The following is a 14,246-nucleotide window of genomic DNA, read 5'->3' on the forward strand; positions in this document are numbered from 1 at the left end:
CAAAAAATATATATTAATTATAGAGGAATTGATTTAACTAGAGATGTCCGATAATATCGGGCGATAAATGCTTTAAAATGTAATATCGGAAATGATTGGTATCGGTTTCAAAAAGTTAAATGTATGACTTTTTAAACGTAAGGAGAAGTACAGAGCGCCAATAAACCTTAAAGCAGGGGTATCCTAACTTTTTCCACTGAGGGCCGCACACTAAAAAATAAAAGCACGCAGGGGCCATTTTGATATTTTTTTCATTTTCAAAACCAACACAATATACACTTCTTTTTTTTTTTAACCTTTGGGGCTCCTTCAAGTTATAGGTCCGAGGGACCCAGAAGGGTTTCAGTCTTAAAAGGTTAAAAATAAGTCATATATTATTATTTTTATTAAACGCTTGAATCTCTAATTCAACTTCAGGTTATATATATATATATATATATATATATATATATATATATATATATATATATATATATATATATATATATATATATATATATATATATATATATATATATATATACATATATATATATATATATATATATATATATATATATATATATATATATATATATATATATATATACATATATATATATATATATATATATATATATATATATATATATGTATATATATATATATATATATATATATATATATATATATATATATATATATATATATATATATATTTATTTTTTTAAAAAATGTATTTATTTATTTATTTATATATATTTTTTAAATTATTTTATTTGTGTATTTATTTTATTATTATTTTTTTACATTTTTACCTATTTTTGGGGGTAAAAAATACAAAATATACAACATTTTTCCCAAAAAGATTTTCAAAGTGGAATATTTGATGTGAAGTAATAGGATCCCAAAATAGCAAAATTGATTTGAATTTATTATTATTTTTTATTTTTTTTAAGCAAAGACTGGTGTTTTTAATTCCACTAAAATTCTTGGGGATCTAAAAGTGCTCCACTCATAAAAAAAACACTTTAAATCTCTATATCAGCTTCAGATAATCTATAGTGTAATTAGTTTAGTATATTTATAATAACAATTGACATAATAATTAGTATAATTAGCATTAGTATATAATTAGTATGTATTTTTTAAAATAATTTTCATATTTTTCATGTTTTTTTGTTTGTTGTATTTATGTCCTTTTTGTCCTTGAATCAGTCAATAATTCATAGCAACATTGATTTTGATTCATTATTTTTTGAGAAATTATTTTAAAAATTGTGTTATTAGAGTCAACAATGCAACTTTTTCTCGTTGCATTTCGCCTATTTGCTCTTTTATTCTTCTTTTTAATGTTTTTTTAAACATTTTTTTAGTATTTTTAGAATGATGTGCCGCGGGCCAGTAAAACATTAGCTGCGGGCCGGAAATGGCCCCCGGGCCACACTTTGGACACCCCTGCCTTAAAGGCACTGCCTTTGCGTGCCGGCCCAGTCACATAATATCTACGGCTTTTCACACACACACAAGTGAATGCAAGGCATTATTGGTCAACAGCCATACAGGTCACACTGAGGGTGGCCGTATAAACAACTTTAACACCGTTACAAATATGCGCCACACTGTGAACCCACACCAAACAAGAATGACAAACACAAATTTCGGGAGAACATCCGCACCGTAACACAACATAAACACAACAGAACAAATACCCAGAACACCTTGCAGCACTAACTCTTCCGGGACGCTACAACATACTTTTCTAAAAAAAGGGGACCACAAAAAATGTAATTATTGGCTTTATTTTAACAAAAAAAATCTCACAGTACATTAAACATATCAGAATCAGAATCAGAATCAGAATAGTATTTATTGCCATTGTTTGAGAACGGGTTCACAAACTAGGAATTTTTCTTGGTGCCATCGTGCAACATAAAACCCATACAACACAGATTTGGTAATAAAAAGAGACGACGCGTGCAGCTTCCACGCATGCCACGATGACGACGCGCCTGCCTCCTCGATCACATCCCATGGATGTGGCCACTACCTGGTCGTCCGCCACGCCAAGTGCGTCCACCTCCTCGTCGGCCACGGATGTGGCCCTTCCCGGGTCGCCCACCTCGACAGGTACAGCGGCGCTCTACGCGTCGCCGCTCCCTGACTCTGCCCCGGTGGATTCGGGGACACTTGGTCTGGCGACCCACCGCCATGTCCCCCTCCCGCCCTCCCATGACTATTGATCATTGTTTATTTTGTTTTTGGACATCTGGGATCTGTCCATAAGGGGGGGGGGCTCTGTCATTTCTGTGTTGATCATGTTTTTGTTTGGCCATGTGCTGTTTTGTTTTTGGACTCTCTGTGCACTTTTGTTTGTTTTGTCACCATAGCAACCCATTAGTTTTCACCTGTCATGTCACGCCACGCCAGTGCCACAAATGTTGGAGAAAAAAAAAAAAAAAAGTTGGTACTATTATTTTTAAATACAAAAAATAATCCCACGTTAATTAAAATGCAAAGTAAAGCCTATTTAATAGAAATATTATTTGTTACAACATTACGCTCTTTGTGTGTGTGTGTGTGTGTGTGTGTGTGTGGGGAGGGAAGAGAGAGAGGGGGGAGGGGGGGCGTGTCTGATCATGGCGGAGCTGCAGTCGAGTTTGTTACATGGAGATAGTTTCACTACTTTCCTTTTGTCGAGCACAAAGAAAATAACATTTTAGTTAAATGTAAATTGTGCTTTGGATCAAAGATCCCATCTACTACCCAAAACACCAATTCAAATGTGCTGAAACAAGCTACATAAGCAACATGCTTCGACGAAGCTAGGACTCCAATGCTACTTTCCCTCCACCACCACCACTTAAGGATTAACTCTGCCTCTGCTCATCATTCAGCACTGAAGGTACACACTCTGTCAGTCAATGTTCCCTGTCATTTTTCATGTGTGAGCAAACGCAAAAAGTCCCTGAGCATTGAGTGGAGGCCATGTGAGCAACATCAGAGGTGCACACTGTGGCTACACCAGCAGCACACCTGGCCCAAACCTGACTAAATAACAACTTTAATCTCCATCCATCCATCCATTTTTTACCGCTTGTCCCTTTCGGGGTCGCTGGAGCCTATCTCAGCTGCATTTAGGCGGAAGGCGCAAGTCCCCACCTCATCGCAGGGCCAACACAGATAGACAGACAACATTCTCTTATTATTATAATCAAATTACAGCAGTCATTTCCATTTGTAATAGAAGTGTTTAGGGCCACTTACAATGACAATAACAACAAATATTGTTTTTCATGAACTGTGTACTTGTATTGTTTGTCTGGGTGGAGGTCCTGCTTTGGAAATCATTTGTACCCCTTTCAGACATTGCATTTAGTTCCCATTAAAACATTCACATGTTGCACAATGAGATGTAAGCAGGGGATCATGTGTACATTCCTGCAACTTCCTGCTTGTAAAAAATATATTTTTATTAGTATTTATTTAATATACTAACAGCATTTAATGATTAATATTTATAAATGAAGATTCCTAATAAATGACACTAGAATAAGCACACAATTGTTTGGTAAATCATAGTGTAACGACCTGGAATGACACTTTATGTGTGGTGTTGGAGTTGTCCCACTTTTTGTGTGGCTGTAAACGCATCACTGGCTAAGTGCCATACGTGCATGTGTTGGCGCAAGTGAGAAAGAGCGAGCGGCTGCTGTTGATATAACAAAGTTGCTTTTGGTCTGGTTTGTACTGCAGAAAATGACCACTTTTGCTAGATATCATTTTTTTACTAATGTTTTGGTGATGTGTTTATGGCCGACAATAAAGAGTTTTGCTCAGTAAAGTGATGGATGGAATTCATGTCCTCAAAGCGTCTCGACAGACGTTACAATATTTGAACAATGATGACGAAAACTGTTTTCTCTGTCGTGTCCGTGTGTCGAAAATTGTTATGCACTTATTTTTTTATTTGATTTTGTGCGTGGCATAGATTTGCCGTGCGCAGAGGACGCTTGAGCAGTGCGCAATTGCACAGGCGCGCACCTTAGAGGGAACGTTGCTGTCAATTCTCTTATATACTCTTTCATTCTAGACTTCTAGAGTGTTTGATTATCACATCACTCTAAATGTATAGACTATAAAGTTCACAAACATAAAGAGGGATGCTAGTGGGCCAGGTCAATCTTTCCTTATCTCTAAACTAAAACTGGGGAAATGTGTAGAGTGTTCTGAGCTTCAGACATGATTTTGTGTCAGAATTCCTTGAGGAAAAAATGCATGGTTAGGCTTTGTGTATGTAGTGTGTGCCTTTCTTGCTTTTCAGCTATGCTGTTATTATGCTGTTTGTTACTTATGTATGTTATGTTGCAGCTATTTAAAATAGTTTTGTCAATTTGTTCTGCCCAAAAACAAATTGGCCCTTAGAAACATATCTTTGTCTTTGTGTGTTGTATGTAGAGCACATTGTTTGTGTGTTGTATGTAGAGCACATTGCTTAGCAGAGTTGAGTGATGCAAATGCATGTCAAGTTGATCAACACATTGTATTATTCTCCAGTGCAATAACAGTACTGAAATGAAGGCTAAAAGGGCATTCATGGGAGCTTTAAAAAAAAAAAAGAAGAAAAAAAGAAGTAACTAAATAGTTACTTTTCACAGTAACGCATTACTTTTTGGTGTAAGTAACTGAGTTACTTTTAAAATGAAGTAACTAGTAACTGTAACTAGTTACTGGTTTTCAGTAACTAACCCAACACTGGTGATAGTAACCTGGCTTTTTAGCGTTAAGCTAATGTTACATGATTTGGCAATTGCTAATCAATAAATAGCTAGTTCTGTTTTAACGTCGGGTTAATATTGTGGAGGGGGCTAAATTGTTATGGAAAATAATAATGTAACGTTAGGTAATTACAGTACTCCCACGGTCCCACCTTCATTCCTCAGGGACATTTGTATTAGATCTTTTAAGCAGGTGTTTTTTGTTTACATTATTATTGCCTTCTGGTTAGCTAATGTTTGCCCTGCAGGTAATAGTCACTTTTCCACCCCTTTATATATTGGGTATAGTTGTAAGCCTAGTTGTTAAAGTGCACATCATTAATGTTAATTAAGCAATATCACATGAGAGGGAATGCTGTTTTTTAATTTGAGCACTGCTGTGATTCGGTTAAAGATAATCATAACATAAATAATATAAATCAATGATAAATGGGTTATACTTATATAGCGCTTTTCTACCTTCAAGGTACTCAAAGCGCTTTGACAGTATTTCCACATTCACCCATTCACACACTGATGGCGGGAGCTGCCATGCAAGGCGCTAACCAGCAGCCATCAGGAGCAAGGGTGAAGTGTCTTGCCCAAGGACACAACGGACATGACTAGGATGGTGGAAGGTGGGGATTGAACCCCAGTAACCAGCAACCCTCCGATTGCTGGCACGGCCACTCTACCAACTTCGCCACGCCGTCCCTCATATAATATATTATACTGTTACTTTACATTCTGCTACTCAGCATTTCATTGTAATGATGACAATAAATTGTTAGATATTCATTTTTTATTTTTGGTATTCATTTATTTATTCATATTTTTTTTAATCTTGTTAACTATTCTGATTGTTAATTAGCTTTCTTTAAGTAAAAAAAAAGGTCAAAGACAAAGCTATTCGGTTTCTTGTGAGTATATACACTTCACTGCCGATGTGGGGGGGGCGCCACCTAAAATCTTGCCTAGGGCGCCAGATTGGTTAGGGCCGGGCCTGATGTCACGCACCTGTTTTCACGTTCGGACTCACACACCTGTTGTCAATCATGTCTGTATTATTTAAGTCCATTGTTTTCTGTTAGTCTGCCTGGCGACATCACACTTTATGATCACTCTTCTTCATGCCATGTTCACAGTTCCATGCCAAGTAAGTTTTTGTTTCTTGTTCATAGTGTTCTGCCTTTGTGCAAGTCTTTTATTTTCATAGCCACGTTTTGTACTTCCGCCTTGTGCGCGCTTTTTGTTTAGTCCTTTTTGTAGTCATTATTAAATCATGTACCCACCTTCACGCCACGTATGGTCCAAATCATTTGCACCACGGGACAACATATCGCGCCGGAGTCCAAGCCTTGACAGTAACCGAGCTATCAGATCTTGTTATTGTTCATGTGCCTGATGGCCGAGGGGAAAAAAACTGTTCAGGTGGCGGGAGGTGTGGGTCTGGATGGACCGTAGTCTCCTGCCTGAGGGGATATATGTCATGTCATATGTCATGATCCGTGGCCGGATCATGTTTTGTTTATTTATGTTCTGTTATTTTTGGACTCCCTAAGTTCCTGTTTTGTGCACCTCTGGGTTTGTTTTGGTTTCCATGGGGATTAATTGGGTTCACCCGCCTCTGGTTAGTGGTCGGCACGCTCACCTGCAGTCGACCACTAATCAGAGAGCTATTTATTCACCTTCCTCGCCACACTCAGTCTGGCTTCATTGTTTGCGAATGCAACAGTTACGTTGGGTATTCCTTGTTTTCTACGCTTTGATTCCTGTGCTATGTCTTGCTTTAGCTTGCCTTTTGTTGTTTGTCTGTATTTTGTAAGTTGGATGATTTATGAGGAATAAATCATATCCTACCTGCACGCTTCGTCCGGAGTTCTCCGTCTGCACGAACCCTGCAGTAAGCTGCGAGACCCCCACGTGACAACATACGTTTATTATTGCAAGTTTGTCCTTAAATAAAATATTAAACATGCTAGACAACTTGTCTTTTAGTAGTAAGTAAACAAACAAAGGCTCCTAATTTAGCTGCTGACATATGCAGTAACATATTGTGTCATTTATCTACCTATTTTTTTGTCAACATTATTAAGGACTAGCGGTAGAAAATGAATTATTAATCTACTTGTTCATTTACTGTTAATATCTGCTGACTTTCTCTTTTAACATGTTCTATCTACACTTCTGTTCAAATGTAATAATCACTTATTCTTCTGTTGTTTGATACTTTACATTAGTTTTGGATGATACCACACATTTAGGTATTGATCCGATACCAAGTAGTTACAGGATCATACATTGGTCATATTCAAAGTCCTCATGTGTCCAGGGACATATTTCCTGAGTTCATAAACATAATATAAAAACAAGTTTAAATATCGTGTTGACATTCTTCAACTGTCGATACAAATCACCATAAACACATACGCACATTTTCAGTCGATCCATATAAAGCATAGAATGGTTTACATTTCGCTTTAATGCAAGTTCGTCAAATTAGGCATAATTAACATAATCGTGTACACAGTTGGATTCATACGCCAATTGAGCTGCGTTCGAACCCGAAGCTGTGCATTTGAACAATTGTATTGTTGATAGTAGAGGTAATTATTGTTATTATTCATTATCAATAGCGCTATTTTTATTGGTATTTGTATTGCTCCATTTGTAGTGTAATAATGCTCATTATCATTTCTGTATTATTATTTATTTCACTAACTGCTTCTTTGCTATCACTTTTACCATCATGTTTGTACATATCCTATTTGCTGATGTTGTTCTATTGTTGTTGTTGTGTTTGCTGTTGTTGTTGTTGTCTCTCTGTCTTATCCCCCTCGTGTCCCCACAATTCCCCCCTATGTCTCTTTCTATCCCCTCCTGCTCCGGCCCGGCTGCACCGAATAATAATATAAATACATTTAATAAAGTCAAATACAAAAAGGCAACAAGAGAAGCATCCCAGTACTTCTCTTTTGTAAAATAAATTTGTACAGCCAATATGGGCATCTACATCAACTATATGATTTGCCTGAGAAGCTGGACAGGACAAACAAAACAAAAAACAAACCCAAAGCCATTTTGAGGCATATTTGCCACGAGAGGTTATCCGTCACACAAGTGTAAAAATAACTTAACTGCTTAATGTAAAAGGCAATACAATAAAACTGTCAGGCTTGTTACTGAGTGGGAGTCGGCCGGGCCCTCCCGAGTCCACCGCTACATTTGGGACCCAGGAGATGGCGCCATCGGCGGAGACGGCCTACCACGCCGGCAATGGACCATGCTGAACCGTCTACTGACTGGGTCATCAATGAAGACGTGGGGCTTGGCGGACAGTGCGGCATGCGACTGCGGTGACCCTGAGCAGACCGCCGACCATATAATCAACATCTGCCCCTTATATGGACCGCCCTCGGAAGCCAGCCTCTTCCACCTAGGACCAGATATGCGGGTATGGCTACGCGACACCGAGTTGGACATCTGGCGTTACACAAAAAAAGAAGAAGGCATGTTACTCACAGTTTGGATGTGTCTGGGTTTTCCTCTGTGCTTGTGTTTATTTCCTGTCAGCGCTCTTATTTTGGCTCCAGTTCCTGCACGTCTCCCTGATAGTTCGTTTCCCTCACCTGTCCCTGATTGGCAGCCTGGCACACCTGGTTGCAGTTGCCGATCTGGCTACTATTTATACCTGCCTCGCCCTTCAGTCAGGGCTCGATGATTGTATTCTGTTGCCTGTTTTCTATCTCCCGCTATCCTGGTTCCTATTGGCTGTATCCTGTATACCCGTGTCCTGTCTCCTGGTTCCTGTTTTCCCTGCATTTGACATTAAAGCCATTGTGGAGGGAGATGGTCACCGCCTCTGTTCATGGTGCTGAGGACAGAGCACCATCAGACGGGGGCGTGGCAGTGCTGACGGCGAGACACAGCTGGCAGGTGATTAGATTTCACAGGTGGTACGTGTTAATCTAATCATCTGTTGTCTTTAACAGTAAGCGGCCGAGAGCAGGAGGGACGAGAGGATACGGACGTGACTGAAAAGTCACGTTCTGCGGGAGAAAGACTTGGAGAAATCTATGCACATTAAAAACTTTGTTCAACTTTGCACGCCTGGCTCCTGTGAAGTTTCTGTCAGTGGGACCGCTAGGAAGCGACTTCCACAGTCATGTTTTCCCGCGCTACCCCTGCCATCTCTGCATCTTGGGGTTCAAGATCGACAGCAGTCCCTGATAAAAACATTGACTGATGGGTGAATGACGTGGTATTTAACTCACAAGTGCAATAAGAAGTTAACCACAATTGTAAGGTAATAAAAAAACAGTATATCCCTTTAAGATTCAGCTTTGCAACCATTCTCCCCCCAGAACCCAAGCCAGCCAGTCCGGCTGCAGCAAGCAGCTGCAATCAATCGCCGGCAATCAACACACCTGAAGCTGATGGTGAGACCTGCCTTCATAAGCCGGCACAACCTGCTATCCCGGGCCAGAACGTAGCCATCTGCTCCAGTACAGTAAGCCGAAAATCTCGCTCTATGCACTCTTGCTCTCTCTGTGGTCCCCCCTCCCCCCCCTTGTCGTGATCAGTTGTCTCGTGTTCCTCCTTGTCGCCTCTCTGCAGCCCGCCTCCGTTCCCACGTCACGAGCTGTGTGTCTCGTCTCCCCGCGTTCCCTCTGGTTCCACTGGCTGCATCTTGGATCTCGACCTCCCGCCTGGACACGGACATCGACGCCTCGCTATAGCCCCCGACTTTCCTGCCTGTCTCACGGACCTCCGAGCTTGTCTTGACCCCGCCCTTGGACTTCCGCACCAATCTACTTTTGACAAGAACAAGAAAGTTGGATCATATTACGCCTATACTGGCTCACCTGCACTGGCTTCCTGTGCACTAAGATATGACTTTAAGGTTTTATTACTTACGTATAAAATACTACACGGTCTAGCTCCATCCTATCTTGCCGATTGTATTGTACCATATGTCCCGGCAAGAAATCTGGGTTCAAAGAACTCCGGCTTATTAGTGATTCCCAGAGCCCAAAAAAAGTCTGCGGGCTATAGAGCGTTTTCTATTCGGGCTCCAGTACTATGGAATGCCCTCCCGGTAATAGTTAGAGATGCTACCTCAGTAGAAGCATTTAAGTCCCATCTTAAAACTCATTTGTATACTCTAGCCTTTAAATAGACCCCCCTTTTAGACCAGTTGATCTGCTGTTTGTTTTCTTTTCTCCTCTGCCCCCCTCTCCCGGTGGCCATGGATGAAGTGCTGGCTGTCCAAAGTCGGGAACCGGGGTGGACCGCTCGCCTGTGCATTGGTTGGGGACAACTCTACGCTGCTGACCTGTCTCCGCTCGGGATGGTCTCCTGCTGGCCCCACTATGGACTGGACTCTCACTATTATGTTGGATCCACTATGGACTGGACTTTCACAATATTATGCTAGACCCACTCGACATCCATTGCACTGGTGGGGGTTACCCACATCTGCGGTCCTCTCCAAGGTTTCTCATTGTCATCCCACTGGGTTGAGTTTTTCCTTGCCCTGATGTGGGATCTGAACCGAGGATGTCGTTGTGGCTTGTGCAGCCCTTTGAGACAATTGTGATTTAGGGCTATATAAATAAACATTGATTGATTGATTGATCGCTCAACACCCCCGGGAACACACAACCGTTAATCCTACAAACACATTGCGGATTACTTCCACACTCCATTCTATTGTGTATATATTTATTATAATAAATAGAGCTAAAACGACGTCCCTCCTGTCTGTGCCGTCTCCTCCTCCAGTACAACATAACAGTTTGAGTTGCTCAACATCAGGACCGAATTCAACAAGTTCTCAACGTTGTTTTAATGTCTTGTGCCTGCTGGGTTACAAGACTTGGGAGGCGTTTTTCGTTATTGTTTACCCAAGGATGTAACATTTTGCGGCACTACAAAGAAGGGAGGGGGTGTTTGTGATGCACACTGTGATGTTAAGGGATGGGCTTCAAGGTCCCAACATCATTGGATACAATACTAGCCAGGGATAAAGGGAGCAGATGAGGAGGATATTGGATTTTATTCCATAACGAAGTCCTGTTTTTCTTCCTGTTGCATCCTGAAAGGCCACCATAATAAAGCTGACCACCCACATCTTTTAAAGCATCGCCTCATGCGTCGCTTTTGCTTTGGGGCCGAGCGCTTATGCTCCTCTTGGCCCCGATCAATGGAAAGTGGATATTCAGTGAGCGGCAGAGTAGACATGAAAATCCACCCACTGGAAGAATAACAACAACAAACGCAAGCGTGTATAATCCTTTTTTTGGGGAGATTTGCGGAAGAAAAGAAGCTGCTCACATCACACAGCGCGGAGCTGCTGGTAAAATGCCTCAAAGAAGGAGATAACATGTTTTAAAAGTGACAATGGAAATAAAGCCTCGGTTCTTGGATCGGCGGACACATCATTAGGTACAACCAGTGTTTGACAGTAGCTGGTTACGTGTAGCTTAACTACAATTTCCCAGTAGCGTCACTACTTTTTAAGCGAGTAGCGATTTCCGTAGTTTTGCTATTTTTAGACCCATGTAGCGGGTAGGTTAACGACAAACTACAAAAGAAGAGAAAGAGAGAAATGGACTCAAATGGATGTTGCAGTTTTGGCTGCGTGTAACATTAATAAAAGAGAACCTACATAAATAAGGATTAGCCGCATGATGTTGCCACACCATTACCTGTGCATTTGATTAGTAAATGTATATTTTACCTACACTGTAAGAAAAAAAATCTGTGGATTTTGCGGTCAAAAAAATGGAAGAATTTTAACAAACTTTACAGTGAAATGGTCTCACTCTATTTTGATGTATAATTCTGGTGATTGAGTTGCCAGTTTTGTGTTTGTTTTTGTGCATGCAAAATATGGTTGTTGTTTTCACAGTATATTACTGGAAGTGTAAAAATGGTACCACGTTTTTTTTCCTTTCTTTTTTTTCTCCAGTTGTTTTAAAAAAATAAATAAAAAAAAGTGAAATGTTTACAGTGTACAATTTGATGGCTAACTTGCTTTGAAATCATAAGGCTGAGTAGATATTTACGTATGTTTTTACCCAAATTTTTTTTTGAATGTATGATGATGTAATATCTGCTGCATTATTAGATGGATAAAGTTTAAAATATATAGAACTGCATGCAGTACATGCCTTTTTTTCCTGTCAAAATTTTAAAAAAAGAAAGAAATATAAACTACTTTATTGAAGCATTTTATTTCTAGGCTTTCATGGGCCCCCCGGGCAGTATGTGGCTTGGGATTGTCTTGCTGAAATAAACAGGGGCGTCCATGATAACGTTGCTTGAAAGGCAACATATGTTGCTCCAAAACCTGTATGGTGCCTTCACAGATGTGTAAGTTACCCATGCCTTGGGCACTAATACACCCCCATACCATCACACATGCTGGCTTTTACACTTTGTGCCTATAACAGTCCGGATGATTATTTTCCTCTTTGGTCCGCAGTTTCCAAAAACAATTTGAAATGTGGACTCGTCAGACCACAGAACACATTTCCACTTTGCATCAGTCCATCTTAGATGAGCTCGGGCCCAGCGAAGCCGGCGTCGTTTCTGGGTGTTGTTGATAAATGGCTTTCGCTTAGCAGAGTATAATTTTAAATTGCACTTACAGATGTAGCTACCAACTGTAGTTACTGACAGTGGTTTTCGGAAGTGTTCCTGAGACCATGTGGTGATATCCTTTACACACTGATGTTGGTTTTTGATGCAGTACCGCCTGAGGGATCGAAGGTCACGGGGCATTGCCGTTTACGTGCAGTGATTTCTCCAGATTCTCTGAATCTTCTGATGATATCACGGACCGTAGATGGTGAAATCCCTAAATTCCTTGCAGTAGCTCGTTGAGAAATGTTGTCCTTAAACTGTTGGACGATTTTCTCACGCATTTGTTTGCAAAGTGGTGACCCTCGCCCCATCCATGTTTGTGAACGACTGAGCATTTTATGGAAGCTGCTTATATACCCAATCATGGCACCCACCTGTTCCCAATTAGCCTGTTCACCTGCGGGATGTTCCAAATAAGTGTTTGATGAGCATTCCACAACTTTCTCAGTCTTTTTTGCCACTTGTGCCAGCTTTTTTAAAAACATTTTGCAGGCATCAAATTCCAAATGAGCTAATATTTACAAAAGAACCGTTCTGACGTTAAGTATTTTGTCTTTGCAGTCATGACGACGGATGGATTATTCAAAATGTATTCTAAATATTAAATGAATGCGATCAAAAGTCAGCTTACAATGGAGCCTAAGGCAGCCGCTCTATTCTGCCTATAAAGCCCTTAAAAACACCTCTATTAAGGTTTTATACACATGATGTAAGTATATTTGTAATATAGTAACAGGCTGTGGAGGTTGCCCTCCAGTGGGTTCCTCAGACCACCGCACACTGCCACAAGAACCCGGATCAGGGTTACAACACTGTTTTATTTCCATAAAGATAGTGCATGTGTGTTTTGCTTTCCAGCAAAGTGTTTTAAGCGTCTCGGGTCTCTCTCGCTCTCTCTCGCTTCCACTCCAGCTCCAACAACGGGTGTCTCAATCCGGCTGCTGCTAATAAAGGCGACTAGATAGATAACAAGGCCCACCAGGGCCATCCACTCACCTGTCGCTGTCTTGGAGGCCGGCCCTTGCACACCCCGTTCCGCGGCAGGCCCGCAGGCCACGCCCCCTCCACACAGGCACATGTATAATAAGATGTAATATTTACATATTTTCATAATTTTAGGCATACACTGTGCATTAATTCTAAAAACGCATCACGACGTATGCTTTTTTTCCCCAACAACACTGCAGACTTCATGAGAGCCAACAAACATAATAAAACATCACTTACTGTACAATGTCTTCTGTTATTAGGATGCCGACTGATAGAATTTTGTTTAGATGAAGTACGACTCATAATCCTCACGAAGAAAAGCGTATTTTGGTTTCATTCTCGCTATTACCGGGCCTAAATTGGCTGTCAAAATGTACCAAGTTGTTGGAATTCGCCTTAGCCTTCTACTAATAAGGTGAGATGCATGCTTTATGATCTACAATAAACTTCCAAGGAGCAGGGAAGCGAGGAAACAGCCGACCACTCGATGATGTAAACGTAGCAGCATAAACTGGTGAACACGTTGCCGCTGTAAATAGTTTGTCTGCGTTAGCGCTTATAGTAACAATATCACTAATACTTGGTTAATATTCAAGCCACGAAATGTAAATAGAGCATTGTTGGCGCTTTTTGGATGGTTGTTTATTAGGTTTCATGGGTGGAAGAGAGGACCTCCCATTGGCTCCGCTGTAAGCTGACTTTTATTTACGTTTATTTACAAGTTCGAATGCATTGGGTGATCAGCAATCTGCACACCTGGAGCTGATGATCAGACCTGTCTTCATAAGCCTGCACAACCTGCCATCCCTGGCCGGAATATAACCTTCTGTTGATGTCCCGATCATCATGCTTTATGCATTCTTGCTCTCT

The sequence above is a fragment of the Entelurus aequoreus genome, linkage group LG10, assembly GCF_033978785.1.
Source record: "Entelurus aequoreus isolate RoL-2023_Sb linkage group LG10, RoL_Eaeq_v1.1, whole genome shotgun sequence".
In the NCBI taxonomy this organism is placed as follows: domain Eukaryota; kingdom Metazoa; phylum Chordata; class Actinopteri; order Syngnathiformes; family Syngnathidae; genus Entelurus; species Entelurus aequoreus.